Source organism: Lycorma delicatula, chromosome 5, assembly GCF_047948215.1.
Source record: "Lycorma delicatula isolate Av1 chromosome 5, ASM4794821v1, whole genome shotgun sequence".
Taxonomy (NCBI): Eukaryota; Metazoa; Arthropoda; class Insecta; order Hemiptera; family Fulgoridae; genus Lycorma; species Lycorma delicatula.
This window is the reverse complement of record NC_134459.1, coordinates 21,939,273-21,966,052: the sequence shown is the minus strand read 5'-3', so window position 1 is coordinate 21,966,052 and position 26,780 is coordinate 21,939,273.

The following is a 26,780-nucleotide window of genomic DNA, read 5'->3' as shown; positions in this document are numbered from 1 at the left end:
ACCACAGGATAGGATTACTAAGAGAATTATCGATCGATTTTGGTCTTTAAAAAATCCGCCATTATGGATCAAAGAAATTAAAGAAATGCAAGAATTAAATTTGACTTACGAAGATTTATTTAATAAATCCGAAAAATTAAAATTTGTTATTAAAGATCCGAATACCTACTTTAAAGTATGAACTTTTAATTATACAAAAAGGGTTTATTCAGAAGAGGATCGTAAAGCAAGATCATTAAGAATGACTAAATATTGGGAGAAAGTATGATGAATACTGAAAACGACTTAAGACTTAGAAGACATATCAAGAAAAGCATAAATGATGTATGACAGCATGTTGTCTATTTGTAAGAAATTTAAAGAAAAGTGTTTAGATCTGGGAATTAAATAGTGAAGATATAAACCACTGAACCGGTAACATTTTCTGATCTTAAAACTTCACTTTGGGTATTATAAGTTAATTAATGTTGAATAATTTAATAATACTGGATACATTATGATTAAAATTTTCACTTAACTCAAAGACAAAGATCACCAATAATAATTAAACTTAGCGTTCGTTTACGTAAGTGAGAATGGACTTAATTATTATTGTAGTATGATAATATTAAGGATTACTCATGGTATTGAAAATACTCTTTCTTCCAATTTAAAAAAAATTAATATTTTAATCGCGTATTTGACAATGACATTTTTTCGCAAACGTAAAACAAATAATTAGCCGTTTTAATCTAAAAATCCAGTACGGTGTAGATTTTTATTAAATGTGAATTTATATAGAAATTTTTTTTGGTTGCTATTATTCTTTTTTCCTTGTAGGAAGTAAAGGAAGTATCGTATCAGAAAAAATTTCGGTTTTCCGATTTCAACGGAAATATCCATTTTCACCCACTCTGAATCCATTTTGACTAGTTTCGGCGTGACGTCTGTAAGTACATATGTATCTCGCATAACTCAAAAACGATTAACCGTAGAATGTTAAAATTTTGGTATTAGGATTGCTGTAACAACTAGTTGTACACCTCCACTTTTCATTATAATCGACTGGACCAAAAGTGTCCAAAAAAGCCCTAAATTAAAAAAAAAAATTGGATTTTAGACTTTTTCTTAATTGCAGTAATCAGCGCTCATTGAGAGCTTTGCAACAATATATCATAAGTTGTACTTATTTTCATTGGTTCCAGAATTATAGCCAAATAAAAGTTTAATTAACGAAATATTTTGATCTTACAAGGGAAAGGCAAGTCGGTTCAAATGCGACTTCATTTCCTTTTTTTTTAAACTTTTTTTGTAATTTAAATATATTGATAATTATTAACCCCCGATTGTAAAAAAAGTTTACAATAAATAATAATTCAATAATAACAATTAAAAACACACACACACACACACACACACACACACATATATATATATATATATATATATATATATATATAAAAATCAGAAGTTATTAGTAAAATAAAATTTTATATACTTTTGAAAAGGTGCATGTATAATTTAATAGGCGTACAAGGTCCCGGGTTCGAATACCGGTCAGGCATGGCATTTTCACACACTTCTCTGAAGCAATACCTAACATTTGTTCTTGTTCTGGAGGTTAAAAATAAGGAAGTCATATGGTGTCCACATCAGATTTGGTGAAACATCTGATTATTTAATATTAAGTGAAAATTAAAATTTAGAATCGTATTAAAATTTTATATAATTTTCATTTAAAAAAAAATGTGTATATGTAATTTAATAGGTTCAAGGAAATCAGTCATATGGTGTATGTACACATCAGATATTTTATTCTGTTACAAAAAGGATCATAGTTTGTAGTATTTATTAATAACAAATGTCAAGAGAACACGGTTAATTTGTTTCTCGAATTCAGAAAATATCATTCGTTCAAAACTACATAGATATAATAAATTAATCATTACCCCGTATTGGGTTGATATTGAAGTTTAGATCTAACCCCACTTCTATTTTTATCAAGCCTTGACATTTCTGTCAACTAAACGTATATTAGATTTTTTCAAATGTATTAGTTGGATAACATTACGATGATTCTATCGATAAATTATTGACAAGGGCTATTTTATACAACTGAATCTTAAATTTTTTATTAGAATATTTTTTTTTTTTAATTTATAATTCTATTGTATTTAACTAAGTAAAAAAATCATATAAAAAGTTAGAATAGATTAATAAAAAATATACCTTAAGCATATGATGTATTTTTATCTAATATGCGTTTCGAAATAGTATGCGAGTAGATTATCTATTATAGATAAATATTCGTAGAAAATTGAATACTTTATTTGTAAATAATAATAACAATTAAATTTTTATTTTAAGAAACAGAACCTGATATTCCCTAATTTCATTATCCATGACCGTACTATATCAAAAGTGATATAGTACGGTCTTTATGTTACTTTATGTTATCATAAAGATGATAACACGAAAAAGATATTACAATCTAAATCATGAAGTACGTAAAAACGTAAAATAGACGTAACATTTAAGAAAGATCCATAATAACAAAATACGTTCCTTTCATAAAAAGAAACCATAAGATTTTGTAAACTGTATTGTTCCAAAGGGAACAGGTGTAAAGTACTTGCAAAGCCATTTTTACTTTCCCGTCTAGATAGCCTTATAGCAGAGAAGGGAAATATTGTAATCGACCCAATTATAAGATTGTATTAATTAATTAAATGCGGTTGACGTTTTGACACCTAAGGAATCCAAAAAAACCGGATGGAAATTTTCCGGATGTTAATGATAATATGTGCGTGTGTTCGGTGTTGGCCTCTAAAAGATTCTCTAACTCCAGAACCACTGGACCGATTTTGACCAAACTTGGTCAGATGACTTCTATATATATATATATATATATATATATATATATATTTGGGAAATTGATGCCATTAAATTTCATCTTAAAATGTCAAAGGTGTGAGGCCGTAGAGCAAGAACACCCTCAGTATCTCAAGATTTCACCCAATAAAGGTAATATTTTTCTCAGGCACATTTGTTAACAATTAAAGAATAACAATATTTGTAAAATGAAAATTTTTGAAAAATAGCATCTCCACCCCAAAAATGCTGTTGTAGTCTTCTGCTAAGTTGTAACATCACAGATAAACGGTAGAATTAAATAAATGAATAAATAATATTTTAAGTGTACTCGTACTATAGAGTAACATTTTTTTAAAAAATTACTCTTATTTAAAAAAAAAACAACATTTTTTGGACCGATCTTAATTATTCTTTTTGAAAAATAATTTTAAAAATATCAATAATGAAATAAAAGAGTCAAAATATTTTACTTTTCTTTACTTGGACACTTCGATATCTCACAATGTTGTTTGGACAAGGATTTTTTTGCAGGAAGCCTAAAATGACTGTTTTTGTATCTGGTGAAATATTTTTATAAAAAATCATTTAAAATGCCCACTGCTCACGAGTTAGGGTAAATATACCTCAAATCTTCAAAGGCGGGATCGATGCTTACTGCTTAGAAGGGAAATGAGTAACTTATTTAAATAGGAAAGTTAAGTCTTTCGCGATCAGTTCAGTTGATCGTTCTTCTACCTGCATCTATCCCTTTCCCTAATCTTGATCCTCGAAAAAATGTCTTTTTCTATACGCTAATTGGATCCAAGTTAAAGATATATACATCCATTTAAATTATTACATGCTTGGTATTTGTCTAATTTGACGGATGGTGGCTCTGCCTGCAGACCTGTTTGGAGACACTCGTTAACTATTCGATCTGAGACAGCTGCTTTTCGGGTACATCTAGACCAATTAATCTTACTTCCTAACCCAACACAAAATGTAGTAGGAAAATGTAAAGTTTTTGTTTGTATTTTATGATATTTATTGAAAACATTTTATTAAGAGGAGTAAAAAAAGGTTTTAGAACCTAAAAATAAAATAGATTTTTATAAATTTCAAATTATTTGAAGTTACATTTATCTTGTTTCAAATTTTTATGATGGATATATTTATACACACATTTCTATCAAACAAAGAAACAACCAGAAAAAAATTCTAAAAAAGTGGGAATGATTTAAAAATATGTAGTATTTTATAAAATTAAGTCTAAACTATAAAAATGGCTAAAGTTATAAGCAGTTAAATTTTTAAAGTGATTGTTTTTACTTTTTCACACTCTAACAAAAGAAAAATTTATCAAAATTCTCTAACAATTAAAAAATAACTATATCTGCAAAGAGACTTTTTTCCAAAATTGCACCCCACCCCAAAAATGTTGTAGTTGTCTGATATGGTGCAACGTCACTGGTGAGCGGTAGAATTAAATAAATGAATAATAATTGAAGTGTAAAAAAGTAACTCGATCTGGTTGGGTCTCAAACTCGATCACCCAGGGAACCAAGTACCTGGTGCGTTAAGTGTCACAGCTATACCAGCTGCCGACCGTACAAGAGAAATTTGTTCTATGCAAGTTTGAAATTGTATTAGTTTAGTACCGAGTCGCCGCTAGTACCACCACACCCGCGAAAATTAAATACGGTATGCGTGCGCGCTTCAGTTAGAATCATTGAATTAAATAAACGAAAAAATAAAACAATTAATACTTTAAGTTGTGTGTGTATAAGCCGTGTATCAGAAATAACCCACAGTAACTGTGTTGTTAGCTTTTTTTTTAATGATTCTTAACCGACAAAAAATAAATAATTTTGTCAACTAAAGAGAAATAATTAACTTTTTGATATTAAATATTTTCTGAATTCGATTAATTAAAAAAAACTCTGAACCGCAAATAAGAAATAAAAACAATTACGGATAGGATAAAAAAAATGCAGTCCTAATAAATAATTTATTATTAATTAATGATTTGACAATCACTGATAATGTTACTTTAACAATATCTATTAATTTTTTTTCTAGAAAAGTTAATTAAATATTAAAAAAACGAACAGAATTAATAACGGTTTGAAACTTGCAACGTTGATCTTTACATCAGCTAGTTCACCAGGCTACGTGAGACCGGACCTCCCTCTTACGCCGTCAGCATTCCTTAGCCTGTGCACTTCTAAGAATTGTGTACATCTTAAGGTATCTTTAGTTATAAAAGGTATGCAGTTTCTTCCTCTTGGCTTCACTGGAACTCATGTAAAGTATTCTTGCATATCCGAGACAATCATTGGAATGCAGATATATATATATATATATATATATATATATATATATAGAGAGAGAGAGAGAGAGAGAGAGAGATTGAGAGAGAGAGTGTGTGTGTAAATATGAGAAAGAGTACTTTACTGTTCTGTAAAATCATATCTCTTAAAAACGACATAATATTTATTCTTTCTCTAATAAAACTCAAAAGAAAATCAACAAAAAGATAATTTAAGAAAATAATTAATTTAAAACTAAGAAAAATTAGTAGTAAAGGAAAAAATACTGTAATTAAATGATTTACCCCTCCTAAAATAATACCCACATCTAGCCAGATTATTTCTATTAAAGAATAAAATACAATATAAAAAATCGAAAGAAAGTAATAAAGGAGGAGAAAAAATCAATGATAATGAAGGTGAAACCATATAAATAATACCAATATTTTACATATAAATTTTAATATTTAATTTATCTATTTAGGAAGTATAATAAATTGTTATAGAATCATGCAACTCCTGAATAAATGCATTTATAATCATTTAGATATAGTGACACATAGTCCTATGGGTGCAAAGCAAAGTATAAGAATGTAGGGTGTACGGTGATAAAGAGGAAACGAAGAATTATTCAGTTGTCAAAAAGTATATGAAATAACAGAGCTATAAAAAAGAGAGAAAAAAGACCGGTATGATAAAGAGAGAACTATAAAAGAATAGCTCAACAAATGTTTTTAGGGAAAAATAAATTTCTATTCAGGGACGCATAAGTCTGACAACTATTTAGAATTTAGGTACGAAGAGTAAGAGGAAGCAAATTAGAAGATAGATGTGAACTGAAGCAGCGACATCGTTATTCCCTCCCTATCTCGGCGAGTAACCGTGCTCTTTTCTCCTTCTAGCTACCCTCTAGTACTAATAATAGTACTTAAGTGATGATGACAGTATGAAATGCAATAGAAGGAGGCAAGAAGTGTAAGTAATCTACTAACATAAAATGCTAATTTCAAACATTAAGTTGTAATGGTTGATAGCACTTAACTGGATGCAATAAATGGAACATCTTGATTTACATCCAAGGTGCAGTGCAAATTCTCATCGAAATACGTATAATTAACCATCGGGTATTCCAAAGAGAAACTTAATTAAAACTATATCAAATAAAATCATACAAATATAACACGGTAGGTACAATAATATATACAAATAAGCTCTTTCCCCTAATTCTCTACTAATTAAACTGAATAAAATAAATTTTACTTGAAGTTATATATCTAATCAACTCGCTTAATAAAGAATTCCTGTAAGTACATCCATTTCCTCTTAAATGAACGTCATCAGTTTTTACTTTCCCGTCAAGATAGCGTTTTAGCAAAGCTATAGCTCTAGAAGGGAAAGTATTGTAATCGGTCCAATTTGGGCATATGCGGTTTCCACCGGATCTTCACATTTTGACACCTAAAAAAACACAAAAAAACCGAATGGAAATTTTTCGAATGTAAATTTCGTATGTACGTGTGTTCGGTGTTGGCCTCTAAATCAACTTATATATCCAGAACTACTAGATCAATTTTGACCAAACCTGGTCAGATTATTTCTATATATGGGATATTATGCCATTAAATTTTCAACTTAAAAGATGAAGGGGGTGAGGCTGTAGAGTAGTCACCCTCAGTATCTTGAGATTTCTCCTAATTATGGGCATATAAAGCACATTTGTATTTTGTTAAAAATAACAATATTTGCAAAATCGTACCCCCACCCCACAATATGCTGCTGTAGTCGTCGGTTATGTTGTGACATTACAGGTGAGCGGTAGAAACCCACCGAGTTGGTCTAGTTGTGAATGGGTCTTCCCAAATCAGCTGATTTAGAAGTCGAGAGTTCCAGCGTTCAAGTCCTAGTAGACAGTTATTTTTATGCGGATTTGAATACTAGATCGTGGATACCGGTGTTCTTTGGTGGTTGGGTTTCAATTAACCACACATCTCAGGAATGGTCGAACTGAGACTGTACAAGACTACAATTCATTTACACTCACACATATCATCCTCTGAAGTATTATCTGAACGGTAATTACCGAAGGCTAAACAGGAAAATGAAAAAAGAAAGAAAAGATGAGAGGGAGAATTAAATAAATGAATAATATTTATGTTTAAAAAAATAACACGGTATGGCTACGTCTCCAACTTGATCGTCCGGTTGACTCGATAACTAATAAGTTAAGTCTCACGGCTACACCAGTCTGCCGATCGTACTAGCAAAATTAGTTCTATGTAAGTTGTGAAATTACATTTGTCCAGTTAGTGCCTCCCGTCGTCAGTTAGTACCGTCTCACACGCGCGAATTAAATACGAAATTCGCGCGCGCTTTAGTTAGAATCATTGAATTAAATAAACGAAAAAATATTACACTGAAACAAAATGATAAGTTGTGTGTGTAAGCCGTGCATCAGAAACAATCCACAGTTATAGGACTTTCCCGGAATGCGACGTAACGGGAAGAAAGCCCTACAACTGTATTGTCAGCTTCTTTTTTTTTAAATAAGTTCAAAACTTACTTTACCAGTTGTACTTTTCGAATTTGTATATAATATACTTTAAATATTTTTATAATAACTTTAATCGAGTTAAATAAGCGTAAACTGTAATAAGGTTTTTCAATATTTATCATTTGTTTTTCATCATGCGTATAAAGTTTCATTATAGAATGGACCAGGTACATTAGCAAAAACATCGATTGCCGATTTAAAAAATGTCTTCACTGTAAAATAAGTTTTTGGTTAAACTCCCTTGACATATAGTTTGAAAGCTATTCAAATTGATTTTCGTCAGTTGTTTTGTTAAGTAACCTCAAGAGATTTGGTTCTGTGCAGCGGTTAATCGGTGCGAATGTTGTTTAGTAGATTTTCATTAATTATAATGTATCATTTATTATTTGTGGCGGCTAGTGTATTGTTCAGTAGACACATCTGATATACACGTTGATGAATTAATTATTATTAAGCTAATGTTTTTTATCGATTGCTTCTTTAGCTGCCTTGTAATTAATTTATTATAGAGATCCTTAGCTCACGCTTATTTTTGTAAAACTTTGCGTTTATTTCAGACGGTTTTTTAATACTATTTTTTTAAAGCAGTCATCATTTTTTTAAAAAGCTTTATGGTTGTTTTTAATTTTTTAAAGATTATTTTATACTAGGATAAATTATTAATATTCTTATAAAAAAAGTATAAGATATTGACAATAAAAACCCAAAAATAATAAAAGGATAAACCACTATTATGTAAAGTCTGAAGTGTTTTTTATCAGCATACAAATTTAATTATTAAATTGGATGAACAATTTTATAAGTGTTCATTTAATCTACTCAGAATCTACAAAATTATTAGATTAACTATCAAAAGTAAGCATACAAATAAACAAATATGAAACATCCAAACTTTTAAGTTGTTATAAAGATAACTTATTAAATTAAGAGAGATAACATCGGTAAAGAATATAATTATAAAATTATCTAACAATTTAAATTACCTTAAAAACTTATATCGTCCAATAAATCATCTAAAATGAATTTACTTTATTCATCTCTACAAAAAAAAAAAAAAAAATGTAAAAACCATTACACATGGAAAGTTTACTGTGAATAAACATATAGATATTTGAGAAGAAATAGATAAAATATATTTTGGACGAGATCCAAATGTGACCAGCGATGAAAACAAGGTTTTAGATAAAACAATGAACATTTGAACAGTTCAAATAATGCGTTGAGAAACTCCCAAATTCAAATATTTAAGAATTACGATCTAATAAAATTATATAAGTTCATTGCTAACGTATAAATATAATAATATAATTCAGAAATATTACTCGTATTTATAAAGAACTACTGTAGTTATCAATATCATTTTTGTAATTGTTATTTATCCCCTACATAGTAAGTATTATAATTATAATCGTATAATTTCAAATTTGTCTTTTTTCAAAAATTTATATTTCTAACCTTTAAAAATATCAAATACTCAAAAGAATATTGTGTTTTATCTTCCTTGTAGGAAGTACCGTGATCGCGAAAAATTTCGGTTTTCAGATTTTAACGGAAATATACATTTTGACCATCCCCGAACCATTTTGACTAGTTTCGGCGTGACGTCTGTACGTAAGTATGTATCTCGCATAACTCAAAAATTAGCCGTAGGCTATTGAAATTTTGGATTTAGAATTGTTGTAACATCTATCTTGCACCTCCACTTTTGATTGCAATCGACTAGACCAAAAGTCTACAAAAAAAACCCAAAATCCCAAAAAATTAGGATTCTGGACTTTTTCTTAACTGCAATAATAAACTATCATTGAGAGCTTTTCAACGATATGTCAAGTGGTACTTATTTTCATTGGTTTCGGAGTTATAGCGAAATAAAATTTTAATTAATGAAATATTTGGATGTTAAAAGGGGAAGGCACATCGGTTCGAATCCGACTTCATCTCCTTTTTTTACTTTTTTTTTAAATTTAAATATATTTATTAATAATTATTTACCTCCGATTGTAAATAAAAAATTACAATAAATAATAATTAATAAAAGAAAAATACAAAAAAATATTAAAAGTTATTAATGAAATAAAATTTTATGTACTTTTCATTTTTTTAAAAATGTAATTTTATAGGCGTATAAGGAAGTCATGTGGGGTCCACATCATTTTTTTAAAAATTATACTATTCTTTTTCAAAACTATCTCGTTTATTTTTTGTTATTTAAACTAAAAAAAAAATTTTGACATTTGTTTTTTGACGTTTTAATAACAATGAATAGAATACTGGAAGATTAAATCCTTTGAGATGAGATAATTGAATCTTGATTAGATTTAGCACTCCTGAAATGCATAATTCCAAACACTATAAATAGTGAAGGGGAAGGTTTCTCATTCTATTTAACACAAGAATTTAAATTGGAATGTTCGTAATTGACTCCCATATTACTGGTTCTTTTTTTAAACCCCATAACATCTTGGAATAGTTTTTAAATTTTATCAGATAAATACTATTTAAAAAATAATATAATAGGGTATACATACCGTTTAAAAAAGATATAAACCACGACGATCCAATATTCACGGACATTATTTTCTCAGTAAACTAAGACGTGACAGCGATGTTAAAATTAGAAGGAATTTTCGAAGAAAAATTATACCTCGGATAGCAGGATGATGGCCTTACCGTTCCTGTATGTTCATTGTCGCAAATTTTTCACAGAAAAAATTGGTTTTTAATTAGTATTTCATTTAATTTTTTTTTTAGTTAAACTATAAATTTAAATTTTTAATATTAAAAAAAACCCTGTACTACAGTCGCCGTCAAGTAACGGTAAGCTTGAAGTGGCGACGATTACTACCCGGCGTAAAAACATGTTCTTCGCTCTTAGTAATCCCCTTACCAAATTTTATTTTTAACAGATTAATGCAACAATTTTAGTCGGCTAATTCTGTATTGTACATTGTAAAATGTAATAACGGATGACAAAATATTATCTATTACTAATTACACGGTAAATATTACGATAAATGATTATTATTGTAACTTTAATTACTTACTAAAAAATGAATTATCCGTTTAATTCCCCAGCTAGACCGCTTTTCTCGCTGTCATCACAATCTTCATTGTAATTGTCATTATTATCATTCTCACTACAAAAGAGACAATGAAAGATTCTGTCAGAGAATCTATTAAACGATTCTTGACTCTAATATTCACATTCGATTTATTTAACCTGTTTAAGGTTTCCAGTGTTCATTGCTCATAGAATTCATATTATCTTCATACAGTTTCTGCACTTGTGACATCTTAAACGTTGTACTGTGGCTCGCAAAATGTAGTTTTACCTATGACCATACCATCTCGATTGGATTTAAATCAGAAAGGTAAGTTGAAAACCGCAGAACTTGATTCCCACTTCTTTCCAACTATTCGTCAAATTGGAATAGTTTTCTGTTACTTTTGTTCAACTTAATTAGTTCATACGACTGTGGTTTATGAATCTGAGACGAAAATGGAATATGATGTTTCGGTAGCCAAACAGTCATGTCTTGTTTCTTGCTTGATGACACTGAAGTTTTTCAGAAAAAATATTTAGGATAGAGAGCATTTTCAATAACTACTACGGACTCAGAAGGAAGTTTAGGAACTTAATTTTTCTTCAGCCCATTTCAAATAATTTTTAGTATTAGTCATGCTATCATGGTAATCGTCACTTTTTGATTTGGACAGGGCCATTCACAGAGTGTGAATGGTTGTGATTTTGGGTACAAGCCTACAATGATAAACATTGTATAATGTATTATTATAAAATAACGATTTATTTATAATTACCAACAAAAGCTAAATCTATTAATTAGTTAAATTCATTACGTAAAAATTATATATATATATATATATATATATATATATATATATATATATATATATATATATATATATAAAATTGTAATGTAATAAAATTAACCAGGGTACACTGGGATCAAACAATCAGTCGATAAGAAACATTTTTTTTTCATATCTTGATAAATAAGGTACAGTAAAATAAAAATCCGCCTATCACGGATTGGAAGTTCATGAATGTTTTATAAATTAGCTCTTAAAATATTGAATAGTTTGGATGAAGTCATACAATACAATTCAATTAAAATAATTAATTGATCTTATATTATTGATTATATCATCTTATTGATTAATCTTACAAATCATAAACCATGAAAAGTTATGCAGGCAAACTCTCAGAATATCGATTTGAAGACTTAGTACTATAAAATGGTTTTTTTTTTTGTTGAAAAGGTGGAGGATACAGTTAACTACACCTGATTTATCAATGTAATTGAAACGGGATATAAACTGATTGCACAACGTTCTGATTTATCATCGTATTAACAATAAATTAACTTTATGATAATTAATTTTGGCTTTCATAATAGAAAATATTTAATTAAGTTATATAAAGTTATAATGATGTAATATAATTAATAATAAGGACTTTAAAAACGGATAAAATACGTGAACTTTCTTAACAGCTGCCATTCACGGATGGTGAATTACACATCAACCCTCCACAAACCGTCTTCCTAAAACTTTTCACCGACCTTTATATTTATCAATATCAAATTAAAAAATAATAATTTTTTTTTATCTATTTGTAAACAGATTTATTTACTTTAATTTTTTACAAGATAAGTGAATGATCTTCAAAAATATAATTGGGAAAAACTGTGTAATAAGAACCTTTTGATGTTTTTAAAAAATTTTTAATTGTAATATTATAAATAAATAAAAAATACTGAGTGTTTTACGATGAAATGGAAAAGATTTCAGGACATATTCTGAAAGATAAAATAAAGAAAGAGGTTCACATAAACATGGTCTTATAAACACTGCGTTTCTGTTTATATCTTATGAAAAATTTTGCCCTGACTTTTGAATTCTTGTGTAAATACTTTGTGTTACATCCTGAAATGTAGAAATCCACAAGCTTCTCACATACTGGAAAAAAATGTAGAACTTCAGGAAAGCTATGAAGAAAAGCAATAAATCACGTAGTATCATTGATTCAAAGAACACGTTTTAAATTTATTCCAGCCATTATCACGTTTTATCTTCTTTCAAGTAGATTTCATTAGAAAAAATTACCTATTGTAATGGGTACTAACATTCGACTTCCGGAAAATTTCGACGTTTAACATCCCCCAGACCCCAAAACCACTGTCGTTCAAAAGGTTATATATACATTTATATATATTTCACTTTCTTGTGGACACGATAACAACCGTAATTTTTCGCTACTAACTTTCAAATTGATACATAAAATATAACGACCCAAAATCTCGATCGTGTTCGTTAATGGGAAAAATCGGACCATGCGGGTGAAAATTGGGGCTTTTTCGAAAAATAAAAACAACAACAATATATCGCTCTAATTTTGTTATTAAGTAAAATATCGAATTCGGTTTAATCTCTCTCCTACTATTCTTTGGATATGGGCCTAAAACTTATCTAAATAAAACATATTGATATCACCAACCATTGGCCCAGGGGGTGGAAAAAATAAGGTTTCGAACACAAAATCATAACTCCCTTAATAGGCACAGTATCAAATCGGTTGAAGTGGTCATTAGTCCTCTAAACATTACCTAAAACTTTTGTTTTAAACAATCTTTGGTATTATCAACCGTTACGGCATGGGAAGACCAAAATGATGCTGGAATTGTAAGAAAGTGGGGTTTGTCGTATGCTAAACATGTGAAACTTTTTTCACGTGCAACCATTGTCGTATTGAGTAAATTTGAAGTTTTTCTTAACTTTAAGGTAGAAATATTTTTTATCTTCATACTTAGCACCGGTGAAATCTACCTCCGTTTTCCGGCGTGCCGAAAGGGATTTCTTATACTTAATTATGAAAAACGAATTTTTTTTGTGCTATATTTCTGTAAATACTTTTGTTAACAGTTGGTAACGAGAAATAATTAATTTTTAAAACTTAATTTTAACATAATGTTTTGTAGCTTTATAACTATCTGTATAACAGACAAGCCATGAAGATTTTACAATTTAGATGCAAGGAGAATTCTTTCGCAGATTTTTCAGTTCTTTTACTATTTGGATTCCGACAACATTCATATGATATTTACATAAATTTAATAATTGCATTCAGATCATTATATATTGAACAATTTATTAGCAAATTAAAAAAAATTATCCTTGTACTTATTAAAAGTACTACAGATACAGTATCACTTCATTGTGTACAATTCTTTGAGAAAGCTGATGTTTTTAGTCAGAGCATTACAGTGGTATGATCATTTTTAACTAGTATACAGGGCTCTATCTCAGACTATAAAACAGACGTCAAACATATTTATAAAATAATTATCACTAAAATACGATTATTAATTAAATTCATTTATGCAAATTCCTTTACATTTATAAACGAATAAATTTTTAACCTTACGGAACTAGGAATAAAAAATTATGAAATAATTCAGGATGGAATCGTGTAATTTTATTAAAAATAAAAGTTAACAATGCTTCGGACAGTGCAAGTTTTGTTGCAGCACCATCTTACACAAAGACATAGAAATGGTATGCCGGTTTCTATCCATTACCACAAACACACTTATTATAAACATATCCGGTCGCAAGCGATGTTTAAAATAACAAACAATACCTTTCCTGCAGGTACATTTCCTTTTAACATATGCGAAACAAAAAGACAAGTCATGTTTCAGTAAACCAAAATGAGACTAACAAATTATAATAGGAAGGAAGGATACTAAAATACTATATCAGAACGAACATAGCCTCCAAGGATGTCCCGCAAATAAGCTTTATCATTTATAATAACCGTAATAACGTACAACTGAGTTTAGGGACCAAAGCTTAACTGAACTAACTAATCCACTCTGCAGTCACAGACATTGAGAACATAGTACAAAACAGTAATTACAACTGTTCATGTTTACAATGAAACATAGCGAACGCAGTTACCATCCACTAAAACATACATATATATATATATATACACACACACACACAAACAATAATATACCGTGCTATAGAATGATCTTCCATTCTGTTAACCTCAATTATACATATATGTACAAAACCACAAACCTAAAATTTACTGTATATGTCTCTATTATTAAGCAATATCGTTGCATATAATCTGATTACTCGTACACAATTGCTATTACAACGGTAGCAATTCCAAAGTAACAAACTACCGAATCATACACGCTAACAAGTAATTATAATTATTTCGATTCGCTTTATAATCGATAAAAAATCTTAATACTTAAAAACAAAATATAATTCGATATTTTCTTAACAGAAATTTTCTCCCGTACGTCATTTGAAAAATTTTATGTATTTCTCCTCCACTACTTTTAATTTATAAAGCACAGCCTAAAATTTCAAATAAAGATTCTTTACATATTTTAATATTTTCTTCCTTGATTTGTATTATTTTCCGGATTTCTTTAAAAAACATAATTTATTAATTCGAAAGATATGCATATGGTCAAACCTTTTCTACACGACTGCCCAAAAAGGAATGTAATGTATTTAGGGTGTACGTACTTACGTATGTATATGTGTTCCACCGTAGCAGCTCAACGGCTGAACTAATTTAGACGTCTAACCCCGCCTTGGAATCCTTCATTAACGGGAATGTAATATGCTATATAAAATATGTATACACGCATATATATATGTACTAGTGGAGATTTGCCGGGTGAAGCACAAACTTTAATGAATTGAATTAATGAAGCTTCTATCACTATGTGAGCTGGGTTTGAACTGTATGATTCGAATGAATAATATTACAAAAATAATAGAATTAAATTTGCATTAAAAAAAAAAAATAATATTAAATAAATTAAAAAGATTTCTGTTTAATAATAATAATAATGGGCTTCCCGTGGGGAGTGCGTATGAGGCTAGAATGGTTAGGTAATGGGAACTCTTCGTGCGAAGCTAGACCGACCAAGCATCACCATCAACTGATAACGGGGTGCCCCTAGGGCGCTGTTTTGGATGGTACAATAGAATACTATTATATCTGTGCAAACAATCGTCCAATTTTCAAAATTCAAACGGAGTTTTGTTAGTTGGTTGAAGGCAAGCTTTTGCATGCATCAGGTACACTCTCCAACAGATCACGGTTATTCGGAAATGTTATATCATCGAAACCGATCTTTCGATTTTCAAAATTCAGACGGGGTATTTGCTAGTATAATACAAAATCACGATAGAACCAAATCAAAACAAAAAGAACAATGTTATTTGGCAATTTATTTCGGCAGTCGTGTTGTTTAATTTTTAATATTTATCTCTTTTTGTAACCTAATTAAAAAAAAAAAAGTTCTCAAATCGACCCGTAAATCTTTTTCTTATACAAGTTCAATATTTATTCAAGGATTAGATTTCAATTCAAAGGATTTTTTTTATTCAAATCTTATCCTGTACAACAATTTAGTAATATTTAGTAATTTAGTAATTAAGTAATATTATCTAGAATTACTAAAGATGGACGAAGCAGGAGCGATATAAAATGCCGAATAGCACAAGCTAAACGAGCCTTCAGTAAGAAATATAATTTGTTTACATCAAAAATTAATTTAAATGTCAGGAAAAGATTTTTGAAAGTGTATGTTTGGAGTGTCGCTTTATATGGAAGTGAAACTTGGACGATCGGAGTATCTGAGAAGAAAAGATTAGAAGCTTTTGAAATGTGGTGCTATAGGAGAATGTTAAAACTCGGGTGGATAAAGTGACAAATGAAGAGGTATTGCGGCAAATAGATGAAGAAAGAAGCATTTGGAAAAATATAGTTAAAAGAAGAGACAGACTTATAGGCCACATACTAAGGCATCCTGGAATAGTCGCTTTAATATTGGAAGGACAGGTAGAAGGGAAAAATTGTGTAGGCAGGCCACGTTTTGAATATGTAAAACAAATTGTTAGGGATGTAGGATGTAGAGGGTATACTGAAATGAATAGCACTAGATAGGGACTCTGGGAGAGCTGCATCAAACCAGTCAAATGACTGAAGACAAAAAAAAAATTATCTAGACAGATTTTTTTTTAATTTTCAGACAAAACCTTTGTAGAAAATTAATTAGAAAATATATATATATATATATATATATATATATATTTTAGCATTCCAAAGAGATACTTAAAGGCCAATCATTATTTGCAAAATGTGATTTTATAATCCTCACCGTCTGAGAATAAATCGTGATATTTTCTAGGAATCCCCCATTAAAATGTACTTGTCATGTAAGAATCTTCTAGAAAAATTTTTAAAATAAAATGTTATGATTTATAAATTATAACTAAACTAGCAGACCCGGCAATGCTTCACTATTGCTAGATTTGAGTATATATATATATATATATATATATATATATATCAAATGAATACAATTGAAAGTTTGGTAAAACATTAAAAAGATTAACTTTACCGAACTTCATAAAATTTAACCTTTTACTTTATCTCTTTTTCCCTTCTTCCCTTTCAACTTTTTTCTCTTTTTACCTTTTCCCTTCTTCTCTTTTTCCCTATTCTTTTTTTTCTCTATTTCCCCTCTTTCCTTTTAAATCGGAATAGTAGCGTAAATCGGTCCAGTAGTTTTTTAGTCTATAGCGGACACACGTACGAACATTGCCATTTATATTTATAGAAGAAGAAAGTCTGTATATTTATTTCTTTGTTTCGTAAATATCTCAACTCCAGCGCCACCTAGCGGGTCCAATTTTTGTAAAAGTATTTCCTTTCACGTATCTAATATATAGTTTTAATATGAGCCAAATCGGACCATAAATACAATTTTTCAAAATATCTCGACCGCAGCGCCACCTAGCGGGTCGAAAATAAATCAAATACCTTCGCGGACGTGCGCACAACTTACCAAAGTTTCATCGCAATCGGATGAACGGTTTAGGAAGGTATAAGAGACATACAGACAGACAAACATTCATTTTTATTTATGTAGATAAGTAAATCAAACATTTTTCTATAAAAACAAAGCAATCTTTTTTTAATTTTTAATCATTATTTATTACTTATATACATATATTTAAATTAGTATAATGATGGAAAGATTATAAAGAAAAAGTATTGTGATTATTCTGTATTTAAAATTTTATTTTTTACCCACAGAATTATTTCCAGTAATTACAGTTTTTGTTTTTAAAAATAATGCTTATTACGTACATATAAAAAAATTATATACGATTTTCAGTCTACTTTTCATCTGTTTTGCTTCAATAAAAACTGATTTTTAAAAGTTTCTATTTACTTATTATTGGATGTATTTACATTAATTTTCTACAAGTTTTGTTACTAAATCTGCATTTATTAGTGATTTAACAAAACTATTGTACTAGTCGTACTAACCTAAAAAAACAACTAGTTTTTGACACCGAATTTTGTGTTTTATGTCGGATATCTTAAAAATTACTGAGGTTACAGTTCTGGGACCCGTTTTATCCTATTTCCCAGATCAAATTACACAAGAAACTACCACCAACTTTACTCCATGATTTGGATCCTAAAAAATTACATGGGGGTTCTTTTTTATTAGAAGAGCTGAAATCCGGGCGAAATCTTTCGCTAGTATTAACTCGAAAACAAAGCGTTTTCAAACCTATGTTTATACAAACTTTTTCCATTATTTTCACTAGTAGAACATTTCACCTAATAACAAGAATAATAATGAAAAAAACAGCTGAAAGTTTCTCCGTTTCTTTGGGAAAAATGCTGTACATTAAAAAGAATCGATTTTTTTTTTACTATAAAAAGTTTGAACTACTGTATGGGAATACGGTACTTATTTTTTTAGATTATAAACAGATGCTAACGGGGATTTACACCCGGAAATTTCCAAGTGAGATACTGCCAATTCTACCATGGAAATTGGCACGGTTTTTTTTTTAAACTTCTGTCTATTTAAAACACAATTATTTTTATTTTTAAATAAAAATAATAAAAGTTTGGTAAACTTTTATTAAAATTACTTTATCGATAAATATTATCATAAAATTCAATGAAATCAAAAAAAATTTTATTACTAATAGATATATTACGAATGGAACTTAAATATACTTCACGACAAGAGAAGCACCGGTTATGTTACATTTACCTCCAGTTACTGCACTAACTAGCTCACAGCTTCATTATACTTTCTAAGTAAATCCGGTTCGATAACTCACTACATTTTGCATTTAATCATTATAATCGATTAACGATTGAATAATTATGTATTTAATTAAGATCTGATAAAAAGAAGCTAAGATTATTTTATAAGAAAATAAATATTAAATAATAATATAATTATCATAAGCGAATAATAAAAATAAAAAATAAATTGGCCTTATTTGTGTAACTTTTATTAATATAAACTTTTATTTATAATCGTATAATTATAAAGTAAAATATTAAATTAATAGAATATAACTAAAAAAAAGAAAAAGAATGAAGCTAATTTAGTTTATATTACTTACCAGTTCGTTAAGATAGAAAAGCAAAGTGCATCATTAAAATTAAGAGATTAAATTCTTCCCCCCTTCTCTATGGTCACTATTATTTTTATTAACACCATCTTATAAAACAACATAAGTACAAAATAAACAATAATTGAGGAAATATTTTATCACAATTTTTTTTTTTTTTTTTGTGGCTTTAGGTTAATAATTAACTATTCTTATATATATATTTTTTTTATGAAACATTTTTTTAGGAATAAATTGATTTTAATGGTTCTTTTCATCAAGAGTGACCTTCAAAAATTTAATAAAAAAAAAATATATTTGAACAAAAAATAATCATTAAAAAATGAAGATAGTTGCCAACAACGAAATATTATTAAAATTTTCAAAAAAACTGTTTATACAAAATCTGATTGAAATGTTTTACACTATATTTCTCTAATGATGCCATTTATATGGAATTAAAAGTTTTCTTATAAAAAAAAAATAACTTTATTATTATAATGATTAACAAAAGAAAATATTAGAGGAATGAACTGTTATAGTAATTTTGTTATATAAACGAAAAAAAAGCATATTACTTCTGACTAAAAAATACTATACTTCACTACTTTATTTAATTAAGGTACCAAATAATAAATAAAAATCTCGTTTATAATATTGTCATGTGTTATCGGTTCAACAAAGAATATTGAGTTGTAACAAAATAAAATTCTTACAAATACAATTCATTTATTTCATTTTTTTGTTACGAAAGAGCAGGAGTCAACATCTATGGTCCTTAGTCCGAAGGAAATTGGTATCGTATGAAAAGATACCATGCCTGATCGAGATTCGAACCCGGGACCTCCATATATTTGATAAATAAATAAATTATATGTCCTCTCACGCGGCTAAAGCCGCGTTCCGATAACATCCTAGAACTATTGGTTGTTTCTGATGCACAACTTACACATACATAACTTAATTTAAAATATTTATCATTTTATTTATAATATTTGTTCGTCTATTTAATTCAATAATTCTCACAAAAGCGCGCGCACATAAGTTGTTTAATTCGCGCGGGTGTGACAGTACTAACGGCGACAGTCAGCACTAACTAAACTAATGTAACTTTACAAACTACGTAGAACAAGTTTCGCTTGTTCGGTCGGCACAATGGTGTAGCCGTGAGGTTTAATGCACCAGGTACCGAGTAAACCGGGCGATCGAGTTCGAGACACATCCAGACCGAGTTACTTTTTTACACTTTAAATATTATTCAGTTATTTAATTCTACCGCTTATCTGTGACGTCACAACACAGTAGTAGTTTAGAGCATTTTTTGGGGTAGGGTGGAACTTTGCACAAGTTTTTTATGCAAATATTGTTATTTTTTTAATTTTTAACAAATGCGCCTAAGAATAATAAGATCTTAATTAAGCGAAATCTCGAAATACTGACGCTGACCTTGTTCTACAGCCTCACTATCTTGACCTTTTAACTTGAAAATTTAAAGGGATCAGTGCCCCCAATTTGTATAGAAGTAATCTGACCAAGTTTGATCAAGATCGGTCCAGTAGTACTAGAAATATAAGGTGATTTAGAGGCCAACACCGAACATACACACGTACATACTAACATTAAAATCTGGAAAATTTTCATCCGGTTTTTTAGGTGTCAAATGTTAAGATCCGATGAAAATCACATATGCACAAATTGGACCGATTACAATACTTTCCCTTTTAGAGCTATCTAGAGGGGAATGTAAAATGTTAAAGATGTAATTCATTAAAATTTTCGTTAGTAAATATTAGTTTTTTTTTGTTTTTTTTTTAAATATTTGATTAAGTTCAAAACAAAATGTTTAATTTTATAGATAAGTTAGAAAAAAAAAATTAAATACAGTTCGGAAAAGTACCAAATTTTAACATATTTTGAATTATACATAAACTAACAATTCTCTGACTATTCGTTTGTAACACAAATGGTAATTAGAATAAATAAACAAATTGTATATATATATATTTTTATAATACTTTTCATATAAATTTACTCAAAGAACTTTTAAACTACTTTTGTATATTAAATTTTAAACCCTTTCTATTTTCCTTAAACATGAGCAGTTTAAAAAATATTTAATAACATAAATGTAAATAAAACATTTTATTTAAGAATGAAAATACAATAAAATCAACGAGAAAAATATAATACAGAAAAGTACCTTTTTTAAGTATGTAATACCTTTAAGTAAAAATGAAATAGAATAAATAAATAAATAATATAAGCTTTGTCTAAATGGTAAACTATTCCACATTTAAATTAAGAGGATATACAGCCACCCTTTTAAATCTATGAAGCGAAAAGATATTTCTGTAACAGAATTAGACTTATAAATGCACTTGGTAAAAGGAAAAAACAAATTAGATGATTTTATAAATAACTTAGTGGTTATACTCACGAATATTTAAAAAACAATATGGATATTAACGACAGTTCTCAACTTTTGTATTTCGTTAATAAGGTAATGCTTTTAAAAAATTTCAAAAATAAACTAAAAGGAGATAGTTTATAACAAACATCTTTCACGTTAAATTTGTCGAACGATTGAACAGAATTCTAAAATAGATTTATTCAAATAATATGTTATCGCTTAAGCGAATAATTCCGTTATTTCATAACAATGTATTCAAAACACTACCGTCTTTATTTTATGAAATTAGGGGTCGTAAATAACGGAAATAAAGCGTTATTTTACAGAACTAACCGAATTCACCTTTTTTAGTTCGATACCGCATGAGGATTTTATTTATATTTTATTCGTCGAAATAAGAAGGCAACAGAAATAATATATATAATATTTATGGAATAAAAAGATTTTTTTTCATGACATGAGACACATTTACTTAAATTTAAGCAAAATATACATAAAAACCAAAATCGATTAAATTCAAGTTCTGTTTTTTAGAGTTAATTTACTTAAACTAATAGATTTAATGCAAATTTAGTGGAATTAATTCAACTAAATTTTGTAGAACGATTAGAACCGTTAAATTACATACATTAGCAACACCATTATCGTTATGCTATGAAGAAACAAATTTCTTGTTAATTAACAATTTATAAGACAAAAAATTTCTATAAAAAAAAAAAAAATAAAATCAATTAAATCTAAAAGTAAATGCCTAAATAAGACTTAATCCTCTGCGTAAAACTCATTTATGAATGTAATGTTATAAATTGTATTAACACAATCAGTACAAGAAAGAAAAACTAACAACACAGTTATAGGACTTTCCCGTCGCGTGGCATCAGCCGCGTTCCGGGAAAGTCCTACAACTGCGGGTTGTTTCTGATAGAGAGCTCAAACACACAACTTAATTAAAAATATTTATCACTTTATTTAAATATAATATTTTTTCGTTTATTTAATTCAATGATTCTAACAAAACGCGAGTGCATACCGTATTTATTTCGCGCGCATAGGTCGGCACTAATTAAACTAATGTAATTTCACAACTTACATAGAAAAAATTTCGCTTACACAGTCGGCACACTGGTGTAGCTGCGAGACTTAACGCACCAGGTACCGAATCGACCGGGCGATCGAGTTCGTGACCCAACCAGACCTAGTTACTTTACTACACAAATATTATCCATTTATTCAATTTTACTGCTCGCCTGTAACGTTATAACATAGCAGACGACTACAATAGCTGTACGTTAGTGCTACCAACCTTTGAAATATTAACTAATAAAAATAAAATAAATAATTAATATTTAAAATGTGAAAAATAATCTGGTTGGCAACACTATGGAATTTCAAATTTCCCGGTCCACGAGGACGAAGGAAAAGGGTATTCTCCACCGGGAAAAAGGGAAATTCCAAGATGGCTGACTACGAAACTAAGCTACTTGTGGAGACAGGGGGTACTATTGACGCAGTATGCCAGCTTAGCCACTAGTTTAAATCATTTTTTGCGTTTTTAATTTCAGCTCGTTCATATAACTCAGTCTTGTTAAAAGACTCGACGTAGATGTGTTTTGTTTTAAAGAGTTCATTTCCTAGTAGTGCACCGATGCACCGATGGGAATTACTGGCGACCCTCATGCGGCGACCGAAATTGCCATACGCAGGGTGTCTTCCCCTACGAGGTCAAGATGGGATAGGAGAGCGATTTTTCAAAAAGGTTTTTTTTTTCTTGTAAATATTGTTATTTTTTAATTGTTAACAAATATGCGTAAGAAAAATATGACCTTAATCTTAATAAATCTGGAGATGCTGAGAGATGCCTTGCTCTACAGCCTCACCCCCTTGAATTTTTCAGTTGAAAATTTAATGGCATGAATGTCTCATATATCTAACCAATTTTTGTCAGAATCGGTCCAGTAATTCTGGAGATATAAGGTGATTTAGAGGCCAACACCGAACACACACACACACACACACACACACACACATGTATATATATATATATATATGCGCGCGCGTACATGCACATTAACATTCGGAAAATTTCCATCCGGTTGTTTGGGTTCCTTCGATGTCAGATTCCCTAAATACTTATCACCAGAATCATTTGGTCTAAGCATGTTTTACACTAACAGCTAACAGCTAAGCATAAAACTAACAGCTGACTTCGTTCACAATTGATTTCAATGTTTAATTGTTAACAATACTTTTTATTTCTATAACTATTAAAGCTTTTGTTTCCAGTGTATGGTAATGATTTTAAAAACCAAAGCTTGCAAATTTTGTTGGTTAAAAATGTATTTCGTCGTGGTAAGTACAAAAAATATATGACAGAAATGTTTCATCAACGTTTTCCACATATCGAAGTTCTACATCGCAATGCTGTATGGAACTTTATAGATAGATTCCGAAAAATTGATTTATCAAACGCAGCCCAGTCCGTAAGGCCATCTACCCTCAAAGAGGAAAATGTTAGATTATATTTGTGATAACATATCTAAAAGTACAAAGAAATCAGGAAATTGTGAAAAATCTCTCACGGTGTAGTACGAACGCAGCAGTGATGTTTAAAACAACACCCGTATAGAACAGCCAGAACCGTCGGGTTTGGTCTGAGTGAATAATCGTCGACAGATGTTAGAACTCAATTACGTGACAAAACCAATGGAGTTTGGTGTAATCTATTAGCTATCGCTCGCCATTCCCCATTCTAGTCAGAACTGTTATGATTAATTGCTACCTTCATGATTGTAAGAATAATACTGATAAATAATAATTAATATATTCAAGCTTTACAGAATCCTGAAGAAGAAACTAAATTACAAAAGACTGCATAATAGTAACTGTGTTAAGGTAAACAGACTTTGTAGAAGGAAGGTTTACAACTTATTTCTGTTGCCATGGTGACTGAATTATTAATTTTTTTTTTTAATAAATATTTTTAATTGACTTCATTTCCAAAGGGGGCTAGGGTCTCGGTCTACGACTTAAAACATTCCTGGGATAAGACGAATGTATCCTGCAAATTTGAAAGGAATCAGGTTGGTTGGTTCACGCGTGACACGAGATCATATAAACAAAGAAAAGAAAGATAGACAAACTTTCGGCTTTATAGATAAGATTATGAACTGTGAAATAATTACAATTCATAGAATAAGATCTAATTTTAATTTACTATAAAATTCAGCAAAAAATATTCATATTTAATTTTTAATAAGAAAATTCAGTACTAAGTTGGCAATTTTAGTTTTTATAGTCATACTGTGGATATAAATGACATTTTTTTATTTTTTATAAATATCGGGCTAACATGTCCTGAAAATACATTCATTTCAACTGCTTAATAGTTAATACATTAATTTTTTTTTAAACCATTGAAGAAATAAGGCATATTCTTAATCTTTTAATAGTTTTTATAATATTTTTTTTTTTTAGAATAAAAGAAATGTCCGTATGACAGTAAGGGATAAGTAACATATTAATCATTATTAGATTATAATAACGATGGAACTAAACGTGTACAGTTCAAAAATCATTGTTATTTCAGATTTTATTCACCTTATAAAATCTGAATGAAATGAATTTCAAAGTATTTTAAAATTTTCGTAGGTTGATATGATGTCAACTATACTGCCATGTTAATAACTATCAATTTATTATACATCTCATTTTTGCACATGCTAATTTGCAGAGAATAATCTACAATGAAGACGTCTCTATTCAATCTTATAAATTTCAGCCAAGTTTAATAGAACTGATATAATTAAAAAAGAAATTATAACAAGTTTTTAGGACAAGTTACTAACTTTATATACCTTTATCAGCAATTATTTTTATCGTTAAACAAGAGTTAAAATAAAATAAAATAATAAATCTGCTCTTTTTACAGTTAACTCAATTTTAATATCATTTGCAAGGTCAACATTATTATAATTATGTTACTAATAATATTTTATGAATTAATTAATAATAAATTAAATAATATAATATATTTATTATAGTAAAAGATTACTTTATAAAATAATAATAATATGCATAATGAAAGGAAATAAAAAACGATAAATATAAATGTAATATAATAAAATGATGTCCTTTATATAAAATTACAATCCATTTTATTTTCATGGTCTGATAACGCAAGTAATATGGACATGAATTTAACCAACATCATTTGTCATCATTTATTATTATCATTATTTCTTTGCTGCTAAAACTTAGTCGAGCAAGACAAATGAATACTACATTAAATTATAATGAAAATAGTCCGTGAAAGTATAGAATTAAATTAGCAAATAACTTGTTAGCATTATTATGAATACTAAGATAATAATCATATTTCAGTAATTTATTATTAAAATTTCAAATATTTAATTTTTAAATTACTTAAATTTAATCGACTGAATATTAAGGAAAAATAAATCCATAAAATACCGACTTAGTCCTGTTTTTAAAAAAAGTATAAATATATACATATACATACATACAAGCGCGCGCACGAGGTGTGATAAAAAATAAGTAAATTTTTTTAATTCATTTGGAGAAAGCTGACTACCAAAAGAAGTTTTAAGTTTGGGTGCCGCATGATCTGACTCAGAAATATTTTCTCGATCGAATTTCTAATTGCTAATTTCTACTGAAACGTAACGAAATAAGAGTAATTCCTGAAGAAATTATCACTAGTAATGAAAAGTGGATAACCTACGAACACAATGTGGGAAAAAGTCTTGGTCGAAGCGAGGAGAAGCTCCACAGTCTGTGGTAAAGCCTATAATGATGCCCAGAAAGATTATGCTGTGTACTTGATGGATCTGGAAGGCATCACGAGCGCTGCCGCCAGGCAGAAAAATAGACTGACCTATACTACAGAAAATTAGCGGGATTGCAACTAGCAATTCAAAAGAAACGGCCTGAACTGGTCAACAAAAAGGTGTCGTATACCACGCTGACGACGCTAGACAGCATACATCTTTAACGATCCGTCAGAGATTGAGAGAACTTGACTGGGTGCCCATACCTGGCACCGTCTGTTTCCGTCTCTGTAGAAATTTTTTGACCAAAAATCACGGTAGTTCTAGAGCGACAGGATAATGGTGTTGCCAGGTCATCGAAAAAATTATTCATATGTGGTCTCATAATGGTATTTTCCAGT